Genomic DNA, 20991 nt, shown 5'->3' with positions numbered 1-20991 from the left:
TATTCTGCACTGAAGAAACAGTGTTCCCAGGAGAAATATCCTCCCTTAAACTCAATTAACAATTCAATAACAAAAATAAACTAGAATAAACATTTCTGATATTCAGCCTTTTTTTTTTCACCCTGAATTCATGGGCTTTTTTTTAAACAGGATTTCATTATCTAGTTGCAATTCAGTTATTTCTGTCAGTGAAAACTCCTTTCTGTACAGCACTAGGCCTGTTAGTTCTACCATAGGCCATTTTTTCTCCCTTCACTTGGAACATATAGGTTGTCATTATTTTTTGTTTCAGTTTAGCTGGTGGGGAGCAGTGGAGGAAAAGTGAGAGGAGAAACATGTTAGGCTCTGATGCCAAATCCCTGGGTCTGAGCTTCATGGAAACAATGCCAAAATACAGATTAGGCGATACAGGAGCCAAGATGCTGTGCAGGAACTCAGTGCCAGATTTTAAATAAAACTACTGCACTTTGAGAAGAAACTATTAGACTTTAAGAAGAATTACCACATAGTCCAGCACTAATGCATCTTAAAGCCAGTAACTGCAACCCAACGTAGCATTACAAAAGCGTAGAAGCCAGCTATTCTTGCAGATCAATGAGGAAAGAGCAAAAGTGGTATATTTCCTGATTTTATTACTATTATTATTGCATAATTTTCTATTCCTAATACTGCAGCCAGACAGTGAACTTCCTTTCACAGCAGATAGATAGTCAAATGAGCTGACAAAACTCTGCAGTTTTCTTTTACCAGCATTCACACAATTTGCTTTGGTCCACATACCATGCAATCCCTGGTTTACCCAGAAATATCTTGAAGACAGAAGCTGTGTCTAAAAATAAGCCAGCAAAGGAACTGAGCACAGTAATAGAGACTTTGTTGATGTGCAACATTTTCAGAGAATTGCACAATATCTAGCAAGAAATACTTCTCCAAGCTGTAACAACTCCATCATTAGTTGTGTTGTGCACTGCCTCTTCTGTTGTTGTTCATATTTCTGCAGTATCATAGTCCTATTTGTGGACCCATCCTATTTAGGCATCAGTACTCTGTTGAATGGTAACAGATTTTGTGTTCCTGCAAAACAGCTACTGGTTGGAGAATAAGTGGTGCAGAGTGTAGATATTTTCTCACTGTGGGAGTTATGTGGCTTTCAGAGACTTGTGACATTCAGATTTCTGCCTGTCATGAGGTACCTTAAGTATTCACCTTTTAGCTGAATTCACTCTAAAGGGAAGATAGTTCCATAAACCAGCTCCCTTGACAGCCGATGGTGTACTGCACTCAGGCTGGAAAACAACTGGTTAGACAGTATTTCAGAAAAGCTCCAGGGGCCAGAGTTTTGAAATGAATCAGAACGTATTAAAGAAATATCTACAGTCTGCATCACTGTCTTAGGGTTTGGCTGCAAATAGCTTTGTAGGCTGACACAAGCTCACTCTGCCCACACTCCAGGCAAGCACAAACTCTTTCCACCCTAGTCAAAACCAAGAAAATTTTGTTCTAGAGGCCATGCAGCTGTAATAGTGCTTCAGGGATCCAAAGTGGTTTCTCCTGCATCTCTCAGCAGGACTTCCTAGCAAAGGCTCAGCATGCCTCTAGCCACAGCTTCCAGTATGGTGCTGTCATGGGACCAGCTACCTCAATGAACAAGCAAAGTACCACACAGCCATTGCACCATACAACAATAATGTGTTCAGTATACTCTGTGTGCATGTAAGATGGCAAAAAACATTCAAAAGTCCATTGTCTGAGATGTCTCAGCAAAAAATAGTGATATACAATTCAGCAGAAACAATCCTGTTTCTAGAATTCATTCTAGTTGGACAAAAACAGGAATCTTAACCTTCTAATGCTGGAAGTGAATTCTCCAGGGCATGTGGCAACTTGACTAGCAGTTTTTCAAGGACAGAATAGCCTTTTCAAGGACAGAATAGCCTTCTTCCTAAGAAAAACAACTGGTAAAGCCACAAGTGCCAGCCCCATGCTAGAACTGTACCAGACTGCAGTTACTGTATGCCTTTAATGAATGATGCAGCTGCTATATTAATTTGGCTTCCATAAACATTAGAAAATAGTATATCTATTTTCATAAATACATTTAAAGTTATGATATACCTTATATGTTATAGGCATATATTGACCTTACAGCAGGTATCGTCAGTGTATGACAGTCCTGTACTTAGCTCACCATTGATTTTCTGTGCAAATTTGAGTATCGCTGTTGAAGCAAGATGCACAGAAATTGGAGAAAGCCCAGACAAGATGAGATAAGGTTGAAAAAGCCCAGACAAGATGAAATAAGGTTGAACAACTTGGGATAGGCACATTCAGAAAAGTCTTAGGAACACCAGGTCTTCAAATATGTGAAAGGCTGCCAGTGAAAAAGAAGAGAATAACCTGACCTCCTTGTCCACAAGTCAGGAGCTCGTTCAGACATTAGGAAAACTTCCTGACAGTTGTGACAGTGAAGCACCCAACTGGATCACTGGGAGAGACTGCAGGATCTGTGTCACTGAAGGTCTTAAAAAAGCAGTTAGAAAATAACTCTCAGGAAGAGAGAAAGATAGGTAGAGCTGATCCTGCCTTGGTGCAGGGCCATGAACTTTGAAGACCATTTCTCTGGAGCATGTATTTTCAGTATTACCACCTGAATGAAAAAGGCTCATTCTCAAAAGCAAGCAAGAATTCTCCCTCTAAAGACCAAAAGACCAGTGCTAGTCAGTGGTAAAAGCTTCAGAATGAGGGTTGGTGCCTGCAGACTTCTGTGTAGTAAATGCAAGTGTCTGGAGGAATTGGCTACTGCCCATTCCTGGTCTTCAACCATCACCCATGTACTGGAAATGCAACAGCAGACATGACAAAGGAGCAATTATCCCAACAAAATCAGTTATTACCAGTGATTCATATGGTAATGAAGGTGGTGAGGATGATGATGATACTGCTCAACTGTAGCAAGGATGATAATAACCAGTGTTTTAGGGGACGGATTACAGGTTTAATCAAAATGAATAGTTTATCATAGATAATGAATTTTACAGGGGAATATGGTCCTAGGAAAATGTCTTGTTCTGAATGCCTGAAAATTACATTGATTTAAGTAGTGGGCTAACATATTTGCACTATTCATTTAGGAGAAGGGAGAACGTAGCATTTTAATGTAGATTTTTTTTGCCATTCTTAAAAAATGGGTGTTAATGTCATGATCATGGTAAGCGGAGCCATTACAGAGTCACACATGTTTATTGGTGCAATTTTTATAAGCTCTAACATTTACCCAGGTCGCATTTATATCATCTTTGTTTTGTCCCTAGCATAGAAGGAAAAAACTATCCATGTGCTGAAAACAAACTGAGACTTGTGAGCATCTTGTGAAATTCATAAACAACAAAAATCCTAATTCAGGAAAATGTTGAGACTCCTGTTACTACAGTGTGACTTAAACACAAGCATAGATGAGAAGGAAGATCTCTCAAAGACAGGATAAATGGAGAATGTCTGAAACAGTATATTAGCCCTTAAAAAAAAATTGTCAGGCATATTCATTTCCCAGTATGTGTCCTTTTTCCTAACAAAAAACAGAAGGTTAGAATGGTGCATGTTGTAGAGAGAGGCTAGGGAACAAAAACTGAGAGAAAATTGTGATAAGATAGAATTAAAGAGTTGCCCATGTCTTAAAATGAATAGAGAAATTTCAGACCCAAGAGAATATTACCTTATTCCCCAAAAGAAGCACATCTTTGCTACCATTGTATCTCCTTTCCCATACATTTAACTTTCCCTTGTATAGTTTGCATATTGAATTCTCTGTAAGATTGTTCTTGATACTGTTGATTCTATTTTGCTATCACTGTTGATTTCAAACCAGGCTCTGTTTTACTTCACAGAGTGCCCTCTAAACCCAAACAAGCTGCAGAAATGCTGAAATCAATACATGCTTCTTGGAGGATAGATCTTTTGTAACACAAAGGAGAGAATGACTAATAGATTACTGAAGCCTTAACAAAACCTCAACAGATCCCCATATGGTGCATTGCAATTAAAAGAGTAGAGGATGGATTTATAATTTTTGGGGTGGAGAAAAGAAAAAGAAAAGAGTTTTGGACAAGAAAATGAGTGAGGTGGAGACAGAAGTGATGTGTGACCATACACAAGATAGAAACCCTTCTTTCTGAGCCTTTCATCTCTGGGTCACTGGTTCCAATCGAGCCCAGGTCGATAGTGAACAAAAATCATTTTAATCTGATGGCTGTTTGCTGACCTATGTGAAATGAACTGGTTGTGTCAGTCCACTTCCCATCTGACAGCTTTCCCCATCATCAAGGCCATTGCTACAAGTGGCAGTAATTGGTACTTTTTTGAGGCCAGCTCAGCTAAAAGGCTGAAGAATTGAAAAAACAGTAGGGCTGAACCAACTCCTCCTCTTGTTCAGCTGCTGCCTCCAGGTGAGTGCTGGGGGACGCTGGGGGAAGCTGGCACTGCTGTTGTCTGCACATCTGCTCTTTAAACCAACAAAAGGCTTCAGGGCAAAGGGGAGTCCTCTGAAGTGGTAAAGACCTCTTGTGAACACAGATTTCTTGGGGAGGATGCAAGGTATTAAGGCCCCACTAAAGCCTGCAGTGCATTGCAGGTGGATGCCATTGTTTGTTGGTGACCCCTGGGCGGGTGTCTGTGCAAGCATGGGTCTCTGAAAGGACCTTTTAGGCTACCGAGCCCAGTCCCCAGTGCCTGATGGTCCATAGTTACAATTCCACCTGCAAAAACAGGAGCAAGAAGGCCTAAATCCAACTTCCACTGATGTCAGTGGAAGCACATCTGGGCTCACTCGCATGCAGGTACATCCAAAGGACTTTAATTACATTTTCAGTTATTCAGAATTTCAGTTTTTCATGAAACAAGCTCATGTGAGGGGAACCTGAAAAACTGAGCTGAGCCTAAGATGTTAAAATAATAAAGGAAGAAATTTAAGATGAACTTCAAGAGCTTAATAAAAACTAATGCCTTGGAGAGGACAGCTTTAATCATTAATTTTATCAGTGTTTCTCTAGGCTGCTGATACCTCCTCTATCATGAGGAGATAATGTATTATGAAGAGGATATTATGAAAGGGACTTTCAATTACACTGTAAGACACAGCCACCTTGTCTGACCCAGATTCCTCCTGGGAACAGCAATTTTGCCATGGGACACCAGAGATGCAGGGATGGTCTGCCTAACTAGGACACCAACATATGCTTCAAAGTCTGGCCAGATGGTGCTGGCCAGTGATGTTTTCTACAAGGTAAATTTGTGCCTGCCACTGCAGACAAGAGGGAAAACAGTGAAGGGTGTCAGAACCACTGGCAAAGCAGTGAAGCCTCGCAAAGTGGGAAATCCACCTTTCAGGAATACAAGCAGAAGCATAAGAAGGTCAGGTCCCATCAGGCACTTTCCAGGTGGAAGGATACATGCTGCAAGTGGATTCTTGACATCTGAAAGAGCTAATTCCGACACTGCACTTCACAAGCAGGTTGTGTAATATTATAGCTGTGAGACATAGGTGCATGGGATAGGGACAAGGAGGAAATTAAGTCTGAAAAGATTAGGAGGAACCTGTTTTTTGCAAGTCATGCCTTTTGCAATTGAATCTTTGCCATACATACATCTCCATACATCTCCTCTTTTACATATACACAATTGTCCTTTTCAACACCCACGTCAAGCATCTCTGTTACTTGGCACTAAGAAAAAGCAACACCCCAGTTCTCAAAGCAGGGGCAAAAAAAAAGACACGATGCTCTTTCCTGTGGTACCCTTCTAAGCTCCCACCATTCCCTTTCTGTCATCAGAGAAACCATGGGTAGGGGCAATCTGTGTGGAAGGATGGCAGTGTACTCTCTACTTCATTTCTCCAGAGCTGGAGAGAAGTAAGTAAGTGATGTGTCTGCATGGAAGAAATTCCTCTTCAGTTTTCATTGGTTCCCCCATCTTACTGCCAAGAAAAGAAATCACCTGAAAACTTTCAGCAGCTGCAGTCTGGACACTAATAAACGTCAACTGCTAACAAATCTGTCTGTGTACACTAAATTCCCTTGTAGCTCAGAGTCTGAAGATTGGGAATACTTAAGAGTATCTCCAAAATCTAAAATGGAGTTGTTGCATTCCCACTAGCTGAAATTATTTGGAAGGCTGTAGGAAGAGGTAATCGTCTAACAGGCACTAGTCCCAGCTCAGCCTGAGTCAGTCCTTAGGCAGGAAGATGAAAAGAGAGCACTCAGAGAACTGCAAGTGAGAGATGCATGTTATGACAACTGAGCTAGCTGAGCTTTGGCTGGAGTCTCTTACTCCCTAGGATTCTTTCTCTGTTTCATCCAAGTTAAACTCACTTTGCTCAAAGGTTTGCCAGTAGCGTAGGTGCTCAGTGAGTTTTGCTGCCGTGGATAAAGAGCTGGGGAGAATGTTCTGCCGCAGGTAAGGAAGAGAAAGGGAGAAGCTTGGATGGAGAGTCTATGGAATGAGTCTATCTCCACAGTATGCTGTGGGGTATAAGATTAGTGATTCACAGAAGAGTGAGGAATTTCAGAGGAATATCATTCATGTAGCATCAGTTGGTAAACTAAAATATACATGCATGCTGTATGATAGTCCTCATCTCTTAGAATAAAAACCAGAACAAAATATTCAGGGCAGAAAGAAACATCTTCCAGAGGTGAATTGCACCTGTGAGCAATTCTCTGACCTTCCTCTGAATAATTTGGTCTTTTTAGAAATTAGATCAGTACTAAATAAATAGGCTGCAAACAGAAGAATGCTATTTTGGTTGGAAACAGAGAAATTTCCACAGTAGCCCAGACCTCTAGTCCATTTAATTTGGGCTCCACTAGCACGTAGCTTGTTCAGAAGCTGTTAGGCCCCTTTAATAGACAGTTATGTGAATATATGCCTATTTTGAGCTCTTTCTATCTAAATACCGCAATATTGTCACCTCTTCAGAATTTGGGTGAGCCTCAGTGAATATTGGGTGAGCTATGGGGTTTAGGGGTTTGGAGTTTTGCAGTAATTGGGAATTACATGAGACCACCTAGTTCATTAAAACAAAATGAAAGACAGAGTCAAAGCCAGGCCTGCAAAGGTAAACAGTGCATGAATTCACTGCCTCCATATTTAAAGCCTTCAAAGCCTTTCAGTTAAAATCCTTTTCCGCTCTGGATCTCAGCATGAGTCTGGCTGCGGGGAGGTTTTGTGTGGTGGCCTGTCAGCTTCCATCTCCAACACAGTGAAATTCAACTAATTGTAAGTGCACATTGCTCCAGGCGCATACTGCACACTGCCACTCGGGCCATGCACACGCGCTGTGACCCCTTCTACCTACTGTAAAATATGGTATTCTCTCACCACACACACTCTTTTCTTGATTTTTACTTGTAATCAACAAAAAGGTGGGAGGCCAGCGCAAGGAGCAGAGATCTCATTGTGTTCCTGCAAAAGTCGGTGTGGAGGGATTCAGTCCCACCACTGCGTGTGTGCCAAAAATTGCAGCAATCATTGGATTGTGCCTCCATTAATGAAAAAGGGTTGGCCAGAGAGCACAGTGTGGGACTGCATCTGTCTTCAGACTTTGACCTCACTGCCACGTCAGGCTCTCTGCATTGCAGCTGAGGGTCAGAAAGCATCAGGAGGAAAAGAGGAATAGAAAAATAGGAAATACCTTACAGTTGAAGACCCTCTGTGACCCAAAATAGTCTCTGCTAGTGCTAATCCTCAATTTCTTGTGAGGTTCTGCAAGGTCAAGCCTAATTTGCTCCTTATGCAAAACTGTTTCGTTCCTGAGCTTTCATGGCACATGTGTATAGTCACAGATGACTGGCATGTGATGTTCCCAGAAGGCTTTTTTTTTCAGCACATTCTCATTCTTCAGAATTTGAAATCTGAACTTCACTGAAGTCATCAGAGTTTGTTTCTGTTTCTGGTTTTGGTAGGCCAGGTTTTACTTCCATCAAACTAGGGCTTGTTTTCTTACTCCTTAAACTATTATTTTTGGCTATCAGCTTGTCCATCACAGATTTTTAGTGATGTACTAGTAGCATGAATGCCATCTTCTTCAACTTGACTCTCTTCTGGAGGTGCGATGTAGGAGTATGTTTAGCTTCCCCCCACAAATTTCCTAACTTCCCAACTGAGAGGATAATTTGCATCACTTTTGCTTCTGCCAGTTGATCGACAGACTATTATGGCTGCAAACCATACATTTCACCTTTCCACACTTACTTTTGTTGTCTGTCTTTGTGCACTCAGTAAGGTGTGCAGTCACTTGCTCCACCACACCTAGCATCATTTTTAAGGGCCTTGATGCTCTTCAGTGCATTATGCACAATCCAGATTCACCAAGAGATCAGCTCTGTCAGGGTACTCAGGCAGAGCATAGATGTCTCCAAAATCCAATGAACTTGGCCTGGAGGCAGATGCCTGCCCCCAGGATCCTAAAGCTCCTGTGGTGATGAGGGAATTCCAGGGAACTTTGTGATCCAAAGCTCAGAAGCTAAATGATTCTAGGTGCTGCCCCAGAAATGGGAAACTAGGTTTCTGAATTAATCTCTTTGTGCCTCAATCTTGTTTAGCTCTTGTATAATGTTCTGAAGATGTTGTTTCAATCCCACCCTGTGTTTTTGTTTCAATCCCACCCTGTAGCACTCAAGGTGCTACAGCTAAATGAGTCATATAAATAAAGATTAATATTCAGTTAGTTGTTAGCACAACTCACCTTTCAGGCTGATCCTCATGAAGTTCTGAGCAACCTTCCTGATGTGACTAGCTTAATTTTCATACTGCGGAAGTGTTTCTTGTCCTTCAGATCACCTGCTAACTCTGCTCTCATGTTCAGTCAACCTATGAGACTCTATAATTTAATGCTGCTTCAGTGACAATAACATTGAAATTCAACTGCACAAGATCAACAATTTAAATAAATAGTTCTGACTGCTCTCAAAGAACTTGTAATCCAAAAGACTTTCATTGCCACTCACACTGAACCTCACCACTTAGGCTCACCTAATCATACAACACTTTTCTTCCCAAGCCATTGCTCCTGAAGTGCTGGTTATTACTGTAGTTGAAGTGCTGTGTGCTCTGAAGGGTTGTTTGTGGTCTCTGTGAGGTTGCCACTTGGTTCTTGATAGAAGCAATCCCATTGCTATTTCTACTTCATTTTGGAGGCAATGATTGAGGAATTCATCCACACCACCACAAGAAGCACACCAGTTCCCTTTTTGGAGATGGATACGTTAAAGGAAAGCAATAGCCAAGAATCATATCCTCATTTCTGGGCAGTGTGAAAATTATGATCCAGGAGTGCCAGACCCCTCTCCTGGCTGTGGGAGTACCCTTCTCGGAGAGTAAACGCTAGGCAGGGGAGCCCAGAGGAAGATAATAGCTGCCACTAGCTGCCTGAGGAATTAATTTGTTAGAGAGAAGACAGTCTCAAAAATGCTTGAAGGAACAATTTAGTTTCATTAAATAATTAAAAAAATCTTAGAAGAGTTAATAGAAACAGAGTATGATGATGTATGTGGTATATGTGTGCATGGGTGTCAGATATAGATAAGGATACACATATGGCTATAGATACAGATATAGATGTAAAGAGATGTATATACAGTTTCTTCCTAACTGAAGTATTCTCATTAGTTTTATTACTTCATTTCTCTATTTCTAGGTGTTTTCGTAATTTTTTTTTTTTTTAAAGAGGTCATTTCAAATAATAGAGTCAAGGGGGACCTTTCCTTGGACCTTTTAAGGTTGATTCAGAATGCACTGGCTTTTTCTAATAGAGCAAAGGCAGCAGCTGCACATAAAGCCAGAAGAAACCAGTGTGCCAATGAAGTCCTTTTTTGAGGACTTAAATGAAGAGGAGATACGGCTTTTTACTGCTCTTCTGCAAGACATTGATTCCATCCACAAGGCTTCACAAGGTAAAAAGTGGTGCCATAGCAAACTGGAGGCACAAGTATACCTCTCCTCACTTGGCCTTAAACGTCTTACACGTTTGAACTCGCATTTCCAAGAAGAGATTACAGCTAGGAAGAAGCTGATTAGATAGAATTGAGTGTCTCAGCTGATCCTGACATGTATTCTGATACGTTTTGTGTTTCTGGAAGTAGCTATTCAAGAGAGTTGGGGCTTCTTCCTTTAATGGAGACTGTAGGTCTGTTGTATCAGATGCGTTGTCTCAGAGCACCTCACCCACCTTGTGGGCAGAGAGCCAGTCTCTAACACCAAAGCACAGAGGGAAATGTTGGCAACATGGCCCAAAGGAATGAAGAAAATAAATAGCGCGTCCTCACATGTCCTTCCTTACAGAGGGACTCAAGAAGGGCCAGACCCACAGTTCTCACAGATTTCTGAGTCCTGGCTCCCATTTCCTGCCTTCACACTGTTTTTTGCAAAGGAACATGACATTTTGCCAGCCAGAAAACTCTCAGAGGATGTCCTCTTCTGCCAGCTGCGCCACTGCTGGGGACCAAATGGATTCCCACATTTTGAATTCACAGATCATCTGCGTACAGTATAGCCTGGGTTTTTCCTTGAGCATTCTGGATATAAAGTCAAACCATTTTCTCCCAGCAGTATGAATTTGCTTGCCTCTTTTTCCCTGCAGTTGCCCTATGGTTTCTCTGAGGAACCAGAAATGCTTAGAGCAATTGCTAGGATGGTTGATTTTTGCCATATTGCCAGTGATAGTCATTAGTAAGCAAATACTGGATTCCTCATGTTGCAACTTTCTCTTGCAGCTTAAAGACATTACTGATTTCCCTGCTCTCTTTCCTGCTATGCTTCTTCTAAGTTACGTATACGGTACAAAACTCACAATTATTCTACCATTCTTCTATTCCTCATGTTAATAAGCAGTAGCAGCTGACATGTAGGGATTATTTTTGAAGAGTTACTGACAAGTCAGGAGGAGCTGTTGGTTTGAGGTGGAGCAGAAAATCGTTAACCTTCAGCTAGTCATTAATCCCCAGGAAATGTCCACCCTGCAAGTCATTACTGCTTTTAGGATGAAAAGTGTGATATAAAAGCAGAGTATTATTATGAGGTGCGAAGAGAGAGGAGAGGATGTTTTTCTGAGGGTAAGTGGCCTCCTAATTTTATTTGGGTTTGATTTCATTTTCCTTACAGTTAAATTTCAGCAGAATGAGCACTGAGTTGCTTTAAACCATCTCTTCCCTCATATGTAACTCAGTTTGCGCAGGCATGTATATTTTTATTTTTTCTTTTTCTCTGAATACTGTTTATTTAAGTAATTGTTGGCTCTTTTCCTGTCCTTTGTTGACCCCAGGAAACAACTTTTTTTATGTGTTTCCATTCTGGGATTTCTATTATCTACTGACTTGAGCTGGGTGTACCTCCTTGAAAAGGTCCAGAAGAGGAGAGAGCTGAAGTTACTCTTTAACTGAAGTCAACCTGTCGTCCAGTCTGAGGCCCGAGAAAACCATCATTTAGAAGGTAGTTTACAAGTCTGTTCCCCAAGAAGAAATCATGGTGCAACGTTATCACCTTCATGAAGTTCAAGGAGGTGGTTTTACAATTTAGTGGAAAGAAGTCCTGCTGTTAATTAGTCACATTTATTTGACGAAAAAAAAAAAAGGTGGAGGGTGAAAAGGGGAAAGGAAGTTGGGAAAGCAAAACAGAACAGAAGGGAAAAAATCTTTATGATGAGGTGCTCGGCAGGATGAAGGAACAAAAGGAAGGCTTTCTGCCTGTCTCCTGATATTTTCCAACTCAGCAAAAAAATCCATTGTGTAGCTTAAGGGGAAAAAAATGTTAAAGTTGAAAGCTTAGTGTGTGAAAGCAACTGCTCAACCATTGTGTAATATGGGCTAATGTAATGTCACTGTTTCCCCATGATGTAAGTTGCAATTTTTGTTCCAGTTGCTGTGGTCAATGTTATCGCTTTCACTTTTCAAAAGGGGGCAAAGGGGTGCGTGGATATGGTATTTCTTTATACCCCCACCACCCCTTCCCCACCCGAAACAAATACTTCTGTTAGGAAATATCAGTGCTGACCAGATGTCACTGACTTCTCCTTTTTTTTTTTTTTTTTTTTGCATGTGTCCCTTAACAGCTGGCAAGAATATCAGCTCAAATTATTCACCACAAGCACACTCTTTCTGTTTGCCTCCAGATAAAGGGATTTGAAATCCTGGTTGTCAGGGAGGGATGCTGAAAACTGTGGAATGGATTTCTTTGGGCAGAGGGAATACTTCTTGAAGATCTTGAAACCAGTCAGGGATGGTCATGTCTAGTATGTAAAACCAAACAGATCCATTAGGGTTGGCACCTCATGTTCTCAGAATCTGTTTTAGCTCAGGATGTGTTCTTGGAACCTCTGTGAAGTGGCTTGCTCATAACAATCGATAAATCTAAATGTAGAGGCACTTTCTGTTTCGGTCATGTCAGCTGAAAAAAAAATTAGATGTGGTTACAGATGAGAAATACAGTAGGAGGATGATAAAAACAGACTGCTGTGCATGGATGCTCTAGAATTGCTTAGGACCATAGCCATGTGTCTGTGCTACCTTGAACTACAATCTCTACATCTGGCAAATGGGCTGAGGGCACAAGACAGCCCTAGGTTTGTAGTGGGAATGCTCCACACACTTCGTTCTTTGCACTGAAGGGCTCAAGAGGATGGCAGTGGTGATGCAGTAATTGGCACTCACTGCACACCCTGGAACCACACTCAGTGGGTACCACTGTCCACAGTGGAGAACAGGAGGTGATTTAACCTCATAGTCATAAGTTAATGGTCCTTGTCACCCATGTCAGTAAGGACCATTACCTTCTGCCTAACCATAACTTTCTCCTTCTCCCCCCATATTTACAGTTATACATGCTTTTCAAATCTATCAAATCTGTACAACTGGTGTTGTGTAGAATACTGCTAGGTTCTTCCCCAGTTATGGCTCCATTGCAAAGTGTGTTTTCCTTATATGAGCAAAGAAAGATAATTGAGGAGCTGGGTACATGGAAGTCATAGCATGATAGCATTATTTTTAACATCAAACGAAGACAACTCAGAATTTCTGACAACTCCCAGACAGCAGGGAAGCAAATCTCCGTTCTTCACTTCAGTTCTGTCTCTAAACAGTAACAAATCAGTGTTTATTTAATACTGGTTTTAAATAGTCACTTTAAAAGAAAAAGGCAAAGATTTTTAATGACCAGTAAGGACGGCAACTAACCTTGGAAGAGTATGTAACACATGACATGGCCCAGGTATGTCAATGCTATGCTTCGCATATTAAGGTTTGTATTCTGTTACTTATCATCTCTAATGTAGCTGCAGAGATCCTCATTACTATATGACCAACAATGCTCATCTAAACCATACTAAGGTCTTTAAATTACATCACTGGCACTAAATTCCACTGGTGAGTAAACCGCATGTATTCAAATCCTCTTATTTTGCCCTTTTACAGCAAGCAAGTAGAAGCCAATTTACTGTTCCATATTTATGATAAGAAACCCTATCATTTTATCATGACAAGGAAGCCTTTCCATATGCCTCATCACCTCCACTGTCAGTCTCTGCAATTCATTCAGCTTTGAGCCTACCTGTTCTGAAATGCAGAGACAGAAACTGACTGTGGCTTTCTCTTCAGTTCAGGATGCAGGGAAATGGGGCTCTAGACTAGTGGAAAGGCCTCTTTGGGTTGCCTTGATTTCAGTAAGAAATCCTTGCTCCGAGTCAATACCAGTATTGCCATTGACTTCAAAGGGGCCAAGATAGCATCCTCCTGTGCCTTTATTTTTGTGCTGAAAAATGGGATATTATGCTACTTGCCATTGTTTCTGAAGTGGGTTAAGATGCATGTAAAAAATAAGCTATTAAATTTAAAAAAATATATAATTATTACTGCATTTTCCATATTGTTTTCCATCATACTATTTTGTTTGCTTCTCTGATGGCCCCAAGGCACAGAGCAGATGTTTTCATTGAGCTGTCCTCAATTACTTTTAAATAACTTCATCATTGAAAAACGGCAACAGTGCCAGTCTTTCTGTAACATTCAGTCTCATCATCCCTCATACGCTTATAAAAGGCAACTTCGGGGACATACATACATGGCATCAGAATCACCATCTTCAGATAACTCAGGCAAACAGTAGGAGGGAGATGGAGAGGTAAAGGTAGGCAGGGTAGACTTAGAGAACACAAGATGGAAATGAGCAGAAAGAAAGAAAGGGACAAAAGGCAAGTCATTTGTACAATTGAGAAGCATTATAGTTTGGCTTTTCCTCAACTATTGGTGGCCTGAAACCCAATATTGATTTAGCTTGATTCTTGAATCTGTTTTGCCTTAGAAATAATGAGGGAGCACTTTATTAGAAAAAGGAAAAATCATTCCTCAAATGTCTGACAATAGAGCATTACTGAAAACTTCTGATTCCCCCCAACAGAAAACCTCCTTTAAAAAAGACAAGTCATTAATCAGTAACAGAGGCTCCCAGAACCTGTTATTTATTCCCATCATTAACACTTCCTTTAACATTTCTGACAGAAATGGGTATCTTTTCAATCTAATAGAAAAGTGCTCTTTGGAATATCCCCAGAACTTGGTGGCTGTGTTGGATCTACACTGTGTGTTTACAGCTTATCCCAGCGTGGTATCGTTTCTTTTTCACTTGTGGGTTGGGTTTTTTTCTTTATTGTAACTGCAGATTTAAAAAGCACTGAACATTCCATATCTTGTACTGGATGCTTGTGCAACCTCTAAACTTTGGTATACCCTGGCCAAGTGGTTACACAGGAGCACACAGTGACTGTGGGGTGTGTACAGGTGCCAAAGGACTCCCAGGCACCACAGCTCCCCTATGCCTAAATCTCACGGAGGCAAATGGAAACTCAGAGGGCTTACAAGCTGGGATTTCCGTGCTACAGGTCTTGTAATGTTTCTGTGTCAGTTTCGCCTTCTTTTGCAGCCTTCATCTCCCTGCTGAGATCAAGCCAAGCCATGGTCCCCTGCAGAGCTGGCGTGGAGGTTTCTCATCTGCCTTCACCCACCAGCACAGCTCTGTGAGCCCCTCCCCAGCTCCCCACTGGCATCAGTGGATCCATAGCGGCATCCCCAAGCACAGCCATGCCCTGCCTTACATCTTCCTGCAACAGCTCCTGGATGCCTCTTGCCCCTTCCCTTCCCAGTGCAGGAGGCACCCAAACCTCTCCCTCACGTAGCAGAAGGAAACGGAGAAGATTAAACAGCAACAAGCATTGTTTAGAGGCACCTTTCCTTTATATTAATTACCTGCAGGCTTCCAGCACCAAAGATCAGTGTGGGAAGTCCTGCTTTTCACCATCATCCAAAACCCTCCTGTGCACGTGCAGAAGTGAGCTCGGAAAGGCCAGCTGGTTCTAGCAATCCTGGTTTGAAAACCATATGATAAACACTAGTATATAATATAAAAGACGTGCAGATGTGGTGCTTAGGGACATGTTTTAGTGGTGGATTTAGCAGTGTTAGGTTAACAGTTGGACTCGATGACCTTAAGGGTCGTTTCCAACCTAAATGATTCTATGATTCTGTATTTCTAAATATAGCTAAACACATCAGCAGCAGTGAAGACATGCAAGCATATCTGTTATATTGCTGCTCATTGTTTCCTTTTTTTTTTCCAACTCTCTCTTTCTGCTTAATAAATATCTGCCAAATCTGTTTCATGGTTATTCACACTTTAAACATTGAGATTTGTAGTGGTTTCCTACCACTGTTAGATGTTTTTCATCTGAAAGCCACTGTTCTCATTTAGGCCTGTTGAAAGTGTGGCAACATTTCTGTTAGTCTTGGGGTTTATAATGTTGTTTTAGTGAAAAGCATGCATGGGTTTGGATTTAGGAGAACATTGTCTCTTTAATACAGATAGATAAAGAAAGCAGTGTATTGTATTTATCAAAAGGAAATGTCAGCAGAACTTTATAGTCTGGTAATTAGATAACGCAGATAAGTCTGCTGAGTTTGTGTGCTCACAACTGCCGTTCCAGATAACACTTCCTGAAGTCAATTATAAGAACTTACTTACTCAATATGGTAAATTTTTTTGTGGCTACTTTAAACTGTACTGAAACTGAGAAAGAAAGAGAGAAAGAGAGAAAGGAAGAAAGAAAGAGGGAGGGAAGGAGAAAAAAGAAGGGAGGGGAAGGGAAGGGAAGGGAAGGGAAGGGAAGGGAAGGGAAGGGAAGGGAAGGGAAGGGAAGGGAAGGGAAGGGAAGGGAAGGGAAGGGAAGGGAAGGGAAGGGAAGGGAAGGGAAGGGAAGGGAAGGGAAGGGAAGGGAAGGGAAGGGAAGGGAAGGGAAGGGAAGGGAAGGGAAGGGAAGGGAAGGGAAGGGAAGGGAAGGGAAGGGAAGGGAAGGGAAGGGAAGGGAAGGGAAGGGAAAAGAAAGAAAAGAAAAGAAAAGAAAAGAAAAGGAAAAGAAAAGAAAAGAAAAGAAAAGAAAAGAAAAGAAAAGAAAAGAAAAGAAAAGAAAAGAAAAGAAAAGAAAAGAAAAGAAAAGAAAAGAAAAGAAAATAAAAGAAAATAAAAGAAAATAAAAGAAAATAAAAGAAAAGAAAAGAAAAGAAAAGAAAAGAAAAGAAAAGAAAAGAAAAGAAAAGAAAAGAAAAGAAAAGAAAAGCACTGGGCACCTGACTTTTCAAAAGACGCCCACAATCTCGGCAGCAGCAGCAACAGCAACAGCTGTGCCAAACCATCACCATTGCAGGCAATGGAGAATTCCACGGGCCCTTTGATTCAAACCGAGGTAAAACCAGACTGAAGCAAGGGGCTTACATTTTTCAGACAGGTGGCCTTTGTAAACACCCATGTTTGCATGTATGGGAAAACTTGTAAAGGAAAATCTTAGTGCCTTGAGCAGGAAAGTACACAAAGCCAAATTATCTTGGATGCAGAACTTGGATCCACAGTTGGAGGCCTGATTCTGCTCTGTACAATTTTTATTTTCAATGTAGACAAGGTATTTTGACTCTATGCCTATAAAATATGTTCTGAAGAGGTTTAATTTTTTTGTATTAATGGTCTTAAAAATAGCCTTTTATGCTAGGAGTTCACATTCTTTGTGCCTCATTTAGTTAGTTGTTCTTGAGGATACCAGTTTTCTGTGTGCAGGTCACCATTAAAAGTATTTTCTGACATACAGCCAAATCCTGCAGTTTGCTTGTGGTAAATACAACCTTCCTCAGGCCACTAAAATGCTACTTAGGGCTAGAAAATGGGACAAGAGGGAGAACTTACCCTTGAAGATGTTCACATTCTAAGGCAAAATCAAAAGTAAAATGCACAAAATTGTAATGACATGAGATTCCAAGATAAATTCCATTTCTGCGAAAAGTAAAGAAAAGGAAAGGAAGTTTTCAGCTAATTTGCTGTCTGCCAGGAAACACACACTTGTGATTTTGCTCTATTGCTTCACAGAGAAAGTGAAACTCACAAGAGCTTTTCAACATGGTATTTCGGTTTACCATAGCTGAAAATCTCCTTCATAAATATCTTGACTTTGAAGTGTTTTGAAAAAAAAAAAAAATGTAGTTTTCTGTTGGGTAAAACTTCTGGATAGAAACAATCATCCATTGTGAACATCCAGGCAGCGGTGGGAGCTGGGTGCAGAAATGGCTTTGCAGTACATGTCCTCCCCACATGAAGCGCTGGTCAGAGTTGTCTATCTGCTCTGTCTTTTCCCATAGAATGCGCTGCCCTCACAAAGTTCTATTTTCATGTTACAAAAGAGAACACAGGAGACCCCCATCCTGATCCTTTCTCCTGCTCAGTCTTCAACACCCTGGGAAATTACACTGTGGAGATACACAAGCTAACCATGAGTCCCGAGCCAGCACAGCTGTAAGTGCTTGAGCCTTGTCCAAACAGCTATGTATTTTCTTAATTATACCTGCATGTATATAGCCACATAGCCATGCTCTGCAAAACACAATGGTATAATACTGTGTGTGGAACATGTGAGAAAACGTGTGGAGAACACAGCAGCAACATGTGCTCGCAGCCCAGAAAGCCAACTGTATCTTGGGCTGCATCTAAAGAAGCACAGCCAGCAGGTCAGTGGAGGTCATTCTGCCCCTCTGCTGTGGTGGGACCACACCTGGAGTACTGTGTTCGGTTCTGGAGTCCTCAACACAGAAAAGACATAGACCTGATGGAGTGGGTCTGGAGAAAGGCCACAAAAATTATCAGAGGGATGGGGCACCTCTCCTGTGGAGATAGGCTGAGACAGCTGGGGTTGCTCAGCCTGGAGAAAAGACTCTGTGAAGACCTCAATTGCAGCCTTTTAGTTATTAAGAGGGGTCTACAAGAAAAACAGGGACAGACTTTTTAGCAGGGCTTGTTCTGATAGGATATGGGGTGATGGGTTTAAACTGAAAGAGGGGAGATTCAGAATAGACATGAAGAAATTTTTTACAGTGAGGGTGGTAAAAGGGTGGTGCAGGATGCCCAGAGAGGTGGTGGATGCACCATCCCAGGAGACATTCAAGGCCAGGCTGGATGTGATTCTGGGCAACCTGGTCTAGTTGTAGATGTCCCGGCTCACTGCAGGGGGGTTGAAATAGATGACCTTTGAAGGTGCCTTCCAACCCATGCTATTCTATGAGTCTGTGATTCTTCTACTAGCTCGGTTTGGATAAACAAATAAGGGAAGGTATCTGCACTGATGTACATGATCTTTCTTTTGATGTAGCTGCATCTACACGGGCCGTTTAACTGGTATAGTTTTATACCATGTAAAAAAGAAACTTGCCTGGACATATATAACCCATGCACAGAGGAGGCTTTAAAGTAAGCAATGCTAGTTTATATAGTTGCCCCTAGTAGGTGACATGAGTCTGCACTGACACTCACAGTTACCCCCACAGCTAACACATGAGTTCCTCATCTATGCCAAGGAGTAAAGCATTCCTGAACATGACACTAAGATGCTCTGGATACACCTGTGCTAGGAAATTAAACAGCTCCTGGCCTCAATCATCTGTATTATTGTGTTGCTACAGGGGTCCCTGCCATGCTTTTGTCCCCAAAGTTTGCAGTGTCCCAGGTTCTTCCTAGGCACAAAGCATGGGCCATCCCCAACAGGCAGTGTGGTTGTGAGCAGTCAGTTTGGGAGAGTAAGGCAGTTTAACACTATGGACATAGACTGGTCCATACTGACTGGCTCTGCAGGGCCAGAGAGCAGCCCCAACAGCCTCAAATGTATTGGTGCAGAAGATGGGGCTGCAGCAGCAGGAGAAAAGACCAGGGATGTTTCTTTCTAAGAAAAAACCCAGCCTGTCATGAGGATGCTGTGGCCTCAGCCAGATCTCCCTTGCCTCCCTGCCCCATTGACCAAGCAGCAGCCCCACACAGCAGTGGGGCTGTTGTCCACCTCTGCCCCACTGCAAGCAGGAGAATCAGCCATCAAATTTTTACAATAGGCCCCATGATTCATCTGCAAATCTGCCTCATAGAGCACATTGAGTCTTTCCTGGTCAGCTTCTTGATTTCTCTGACTTGCACAGTAGGTAGCAGAGACACAGTCAGGTGAAGGTAGTGGCTCCTGAAGAGGGGAGGGAATGCAGAGCTTCCCCATTCATCTGTCACGAGTACATGTCAGCATCAGGACAGGCTTCTACTCAGTCTGGAATCTGGGCGAGAAGTAGTTCTCAGGTCATTTTGTTTGAAATACATGACTTTGAATGTTAAGCCATACAAAGGGAGGTTTCCCAAGGTGTGTATCATTCCTGCAGCTTTCCTCCTTGTCCCTCATAGTCTTAAACCAAGTTGTATCTGTATCTCTACCTGCAAAATGGTTTTCCTGGAAGATGGATGGCTACAGCAGAGAGCCAGCTATAGCAGAGAGCTTGAGTGCTAATCTGTGGGAGGAGGCTGACGGCACCATGGCCCCCCATGTCAACACTGCCGTGTGTGGCATCCTTTCTGTGCCATTGGCCTGCAGCTGCATCACATCCCCCCTGCACACACACCAACAGAGCTGCCTCGCTCCGGGTTGTCTCCTTGCTGCCAGTGCAGGGTTTGCATATCCTCCCTGCAATGATGGATGTTTCAATTGTGAGAGGGGTCTTCATTCCATACAAACATCTGAAAGGGCTTTGCAAAAAATAGCTCCCCATCTCGCAGACAAGCAATCTGACATGCAGAGATAGGAAATAGCCTTACTCGCCTTGGAAGGTATTTTAACATTCACCACCACCACGGTATCCTCTCACACACACACAGATGACCTCCTCCTGTTAGCACAACCAGGAGGCCCCCACTTTCCTAAGGTCTTGGAAAGATTAAGTGACACAGGTCCAAGGTCGCACAGGAAGTCTGGAGGGAGAGCTGGAAATAGAAGGTGGCCCTCCTGAGTCCCTCAACAGCGCCTTGACCACAAGACCATCCTTCCTCTCCCAAGGTTATACATTAGGTCTGTGATGGAGACAGGAATAGTACCCAGGTTTCCTGACACCCAAATTGTCCTGCTGCACTGTGTACAAAGTAAACACAAATATCAATTTAAACCAATTTATAAGCCTGTGTCTTGCAATTAAAAGGAAGACATGCTGTCTGAACCCAAAGCTTCCTATGTTTCAAAAGCTGTAGCACACTTCAATTAAAAAGTCCCCTTACACAAGCACAGCCGCTATTATCTCCCCACAGCTAACCTCTGCTGCTGTTTCAGTGCCTCTGAGTTCCTAACATGTCCCATGCATGCCAACTTTTCCAATGCCACTTGCCACAGAGATACTGATTTGCAGGCGGAGACATGGGGTGATGGGTGCCCTCTCCAGCCACCCTGTTGAGACCTGGCACTGAATGAGGCCAAGCCCTCCCTGGCTGCTCCAGGGCGGAGGGAAGAAGATGTTGCACGTCAAGGTGGGAACATGAAGGGATGGTGCCACAGCAATGGCCTGGGGAGGGACCCCAGGCGCCTGAGGTCCTGGCACAGTGGACAGACTAGCACCGGGGGTATGATCCACC

The 20991-nt window shown here is 42.3% G+C and overlaps 1 long non-coding RNA gene across 1 annotated transcript; it reads left to right on the top strand.

Annotated features, from left to right (window-relative positions):
• The first annotated feature begins 1952 nt into the window (after positions 1-1952).
• On the top strand, positions 1953-16095 carry LOC134175611 (uncharacterized). Its single transcript, XR_009969074.1, has 4 exons — positions 1953-2272; positions 2303-2908; positions 5152-5278; positions 14959-16095. It is a non-coding gene; the product is annotated as an uncharacterized LOC134175611 (long non-coding RNA).
• Positions 16096-20991: the final 4896 nt, after the last annotated feature.

Source organism: Pezoporus occidentalis, unplaced genomic scaffold (genome assembly GCF_034315485.1).
Source record: "Pezoporus occidentalis ecotype Australia unplaced genomic scaffold, CSIRO_AGI_Poc_V1 ctg7, whole genome shotgun sequence".
NCBI lineage: Eukaryota > Metazoa > Chordata > Aves > Psittaciformes > Psittacidae > Pezoporus > Pezoporus occidentalis.
This window is presented reverse-complemented; position numbering and strand designations above follow the sequence as displayed.